Below are 5000 nucleotides of genomic sequence, written 5' to 3' on the forward strand. Positions count from 1 at the left end.
AGAGAGGGAGGAAAAAGGAGGAGGAGAGAGAGAGAGGGGGGGTGGGAGAAGGAGAGAGAGAGAGGGAGAAGAAGAGCAGAGACAGAGAGAGGTTGGGGGAGAGGGAGAGGGTGAGTGAGAGAGAGAAAGAGAGAGAGAGAGAGAGACAGACAGACAGACAGACAGACAGACAGACAGACAGAGACAGATACAGAGACAGAGACAGAGAGAGAGAGAGAGAGAGAGAGAGAGAGAGAGAGAGAGAGAGAGAGAGAGAGAGAGAGAGAGACAGAGACAGACAGAGACAGAGGAAGACAGACAAACAGAGGCAGATAGACAGACAGAGACAGAGAGAGAGGGAAAGAGGATCAGAATGGACAACAACATGATCCACTGTCAGAAAAGAGAGACTGTAGAGAGAGAAATTTTTGGAAAGCTTTGTCAGACCTTCAGAAATGTTGCTCCTTGGTGCGTCTTCAAGAATCTTTCGCTTCCATTTTCCTTCTTTACTCTTCTTTTATCTTCGTTTTCATCATCGCATTTCTCTTTTTCATTTTTCTTTTGTTTTCAAAAGTTGGTACAAACTTTCTCTGCTTGCGACTACGTCTTTGTGTGTGTGTGTGTGATGTGTGTGTTGTGTGTGTGTGTATGTGTGCGTGTGTGTGTGTCTGTGTGTGCGTATGTGTGTGCGTTTTATGCGTGTGTGTATGTGTATTGTGTTTGTGTGTGTGTGTGTGTGTGTGTATGTGGGTATGTCGTGTGTGTGTGTGTGTGCTTGTGTACGTATGTGTGTGTGTGTGTGTGCTTGTGTGCGTGTGTGTGCTTGTGTGTGTGTGTGCTTGTGTGTGTGTGTATGTGTGTGTGTGTGTATGTGTGTATTGTGTCTGTGTGCGTTTGTGTGTATGTGTGTGTGTGTGTGTGCATGTCTCCCATTTCTCTTTTCGTGTTCCTGGTCCTCTTATCTCTTTTTTTTACTTCTTCCTATTCTCTTCCTCTCTTTCCGTCGCCAACATTTTAACTCCCCTCCCTCTTCCTCCCTCCTTACCTCCCCCTTTCCCTCCTCGATCTCCCACCTTCTTCCTCCTCCCCTCCCTTCCTTCCTTGCCCCTTCCCCTCTCCTCTCCCCTCCCCTTCCTCCTCATCTTCCCCTTCCCCTTTCCTCCTCTTTCTTGGTCCACTCCCCATCATCCTTATTTTCCCCTTCCCTTCTCTCTCTCTCCTTTCCTCCCCATACTATCCCCCCCCCTCAAATACCATAATCTCCACTCCTTTCCCCCCATACTACCCCCCTCCAACCCCTTCAACCCCCTCACACACCCTCCTTCCCCATCCCGGAGCGAAATACTCCCCTCTCTCTCTCTCTCTCCTCGCTAGCCCCACCCCCACCCTCACTTACTTCCCCATTCTCCATTCTTCCTTCAATCCCGTCCCCACCCCTTCCCCATCTTTTTTTTTTTTTTTATTTGTCCATTCCTAAACCTCCTCCCGCAACCCTTCCCCTCCTTAAACCCCTTCCCCCATACTCCTCCTCACCCCTTAACCTTTCCAGCCACCTTCCTCTCTCCTAACCCCCCCCCACCTTAACCCCTTCCTATCTCCAATACCCCTCCCCCTAACCTTCTTTTCCCCCCTTAAAACCCCCTTCCCCCTGCACACATTTCCTGAACCGCCCCCCCCCCATTCCTTACCTCCTCCTTTACCCCTATTCTCCTCCTAAAACTCTCCCCCTCCCTAACCCCTTCGTCATTCCTATCCCCCTATAACTAACCCCTTACCCCCTCTTCTTCTCTCCCTCTACCCCCCTTCCCCTACAAACCCCCTCCTCCCCCCCTCCTTCCCTGCTTTACTCTACCCCATTCCCACTCCTAACCCCCTCACCCCTTAACCCCTTCCCCATTCCTACCCCCCCCCCCCCGTTGAACCCTCTGTTACCCCCCCTCCTATCCCAACACCCCCCTAACCGCTCTCCCACCCTCCCTCCCTCCCTCTACCCCCTTTCCCTCTCCCAACCCCCCCTCCCCCTCCCCACCCCCCACCCCCTCCCCCACCTCCCCACCCCCGGGCCTCCAATTCGTTATCGTAATTCGATCACAAATCTTCCGCGATATCCGGCCCTGATGACAAGGCACTTTGGCCGTGGGCGCGATGTGGGCGGGGGTGGGGGTGGGGGAGGGTGGGGGAGGAGAGGGAAGGAGGGGGGAGTGGAGAGCTTAAAATCAGAGAAATGTCGAGGGGGGGGGGCGGGTGCTGGGGGAGGGGGTAGAGGAGTGGAGGGAAGGAGAGTGGGGAAAAGGGGTGGGAGGGGGGAGAGAAGGGTGTGGGAGAGGGGAGAGGTGGGGGGTGGGAGGGGGGAAGGGGAGTGGGAGGGGTGAGAGGGAGGGAGGGAAGGGGGAGAGGAGGGAGAGAAGGGGGTGCTGGTGGAGGGGGTAGAGTGGGAGGGTGGGAGTGAGGGGTAGAAGAGGGAGGGAAAGGGGTGGGAGGGGGTAAAGGAGGGAGGGAAGGGGGGGGGTGGGAGGGGGTAGAGGGAGGGAGGAAAAAGGGGTGTGGAGGTGGTAGAGGAGGGAGGGAAAGGGGTAGAGGAGAGGGCTTTAAAATCAGAGAAATTCCTCCTCCCCCTCCCCTCCCAACCCCCCTTCCCCCACCCCCGAGCTAATGTAGAAGCGCTAACTCCGGCTTTCGTCAAGACACGAAGGGAGATCTTCCTCCGTCTGCCTCGGCTTTTCCTTCGGCTGATCTCGTTGCCGGCTCGAGGAGGAGGGGGCGGGGGGGGGCGATGCGAATAAGGAGGAGGGGGAGGGAGCGAGGATTGTGGGGGGGGGGGGGGGCGATGCGGATAAGAAGGAGGGGGAGGGAGCGAGGGTTGTGGGGGGGGCGATGACGGATAAGGAGAGAGGGGGAGGGAGCGAGGGTTGTGGGGGGGGGCGATGCGGATAAGGAGGAGGGGGAGGAAGCGCAGGGTTGTGGGGGGGGGGGCGATGCGATGATAAGGAGGAGGGGGAGGGAGCGAGGGGTTGTGGGGGGGGGGCGATGCGGATAAGGAGGGAGGGGGAGGGAGCGAGGGTTGTGGAGGGGGGGTGTGATGCGGATAAGGAGGAGGGGTCGGGAGCGAGGGTTGTGGGGGGGGGGGGGATGCGGATAAGGAGGAGGGGGTCGGGGGCGAGGGTTGTGGGGGGGGGGGGTGTTGGGCGGTCTGCATGGTTGTGGCTCAAGGAGATTGCTCTCTTAGGGTTTGTGTATGTAAATAGATTGGTGGATGTATGCAGGAAGAATATGTATGTGTGTGTGTGTGTTTGTGTGTGTCTTTGTGTGTGTGTGTGTGTGTGTGTGTGTGTGTGTGTGTGTGTGTGTGTGTTTGTGTGTGTGTATGTTCTTCTGTGTGTGTGTTTGTGTGTGTTCTCTTTGTGTGTGCGTGTATGTGTGTTTCTTTGTGTGTGTGTGTGTGTGTGTGTGTGTGTGTGTGTGTGTGTGTGTGTGTGTGTGTGTGTGTGTGTGTGTGTGTGTTTGTGCGTGTGTGTGTGTGTGTGTGTGTTTGTGTGTGTGTGTTTGTGTTTGTGTTTGTGTGTGTTTGTGTGTGTGTGTGTGTGTTTGTGTGTTTGTGTTTGTGTGTGTGTGTTTGTGTGTGTGTGTGTGTGTGTGTGTGTGTGTAGAGGTCGATATTAATTCGACATTTAAAGGGCGCATTGGTTATAATTGTAAGGTTTAGATAACGTAAAATCGCTCAACTCCACAAAATTGCCTTTTTACGTACTTTTCATTTCGAGGGCATGTCAAAATTTCAAAATTTAGTGCTATAACTAATAGAGTCAATTCTGATAATCATCTATAAATGGTTATTTTATCTAAATGTTTATAATTCAATTGTTTGAAGAAAGTAAGTAGAGATATGCGGCCGGTTTGTTAAAATTGTGCCAGGCCCGATCCAATGAATTTACATAAATACAGACGCAGAAATAAAGGCCTATCTGTCTATATATCTGATAGATATACATTCATCTATCTATTTGTCCGGTTGATGTGCATGGCTAGACTAATAGATGTGCATTTATTTCTTTATTTATGCATGTCAAGTATACGAATATATCAAGCCGGCAGATGGTCACTGTCCTTTCACCTGCTCGCCTCTTACAGGAAGTATGTTAATTGCCGTTTATCAAAAAACTTTTTTTTTTTACCTGTAAATTGACAGTTGTAGTGCTTGACATGTGGATTAATGAAACCGTTGAATCCATGTATATTGACTTGTGGTAAATCATTCAGTGTTCTTGCTGTCCTCTCACACACAGAGAGAGAGAAAAGGGTTGAAGAAATTTTCTGGCAACAATAACATGCCCTGATTCGCCAGCCCAGTGCCTAAACATTTTTATTTGCATTCTGTATTTTTTTTAGACGTGTGGAAACAAAAGAAATTAGTCGAAAGAAGCAATTCCGATCATGTCTAGGGATGCATTGGGAATGGAACTAAAGGTCAAAATAAAGCGTAGGAAAGGAAAATTGTGAAAGGGAGAAGGAGAGGATTGATTACTTATTTGTCCCAGTAAATAATGGAAAGGTACCTAGGGAAGGGGGAGGTTTCGATCCCATCTCACTTTTGTTTACATTATATCTTTATGATTATTATTGATTTATGATTATAAGGCAAAGGGAAGCTTTGAAATTAATTAAATTGGAAGAGAAAATTCCTAGTTTGTTGTTAAGATTGACATTATATACCTCCTATTTATTTTTATATGGTTATAGAATAAAAAAAATTGTTCATTTTTTATGATTACTGTACCTTCAACATACACTCAACAGAGGAATAAATACAAGTCATCCAAGAAGCCTTAAAACCTTTAAGTAATGCTACCTACTTTCAAACTGGATAAGTTAATATTGGGTTTTCTAATGGTTTCTTTAAAATGTAAAACCCCGCGTGGTGCTGGCAATACCGAAGTAATATTATCGTCACTTGTATTAAATTTCTTCTTGACAACTTGGCAGCAGTATTTTAACAATCATATTTTTATTCATATTAGGAAAAT

This window comes from Penaeus vannamei, chromosome 13 (assembly GCF_042767895.1).
Source record: "Penaeus vannamei isolate JL-2024 chromosome 13, ASM4276789v1, whole genome shotgun sequence".
Taxonomy (NCBI): Eukaryota; Metazoa; Arthropoda; class Malacostraca; order Decapoda; family Penaeidae; genus Penaeus; species Penaeus vannamei.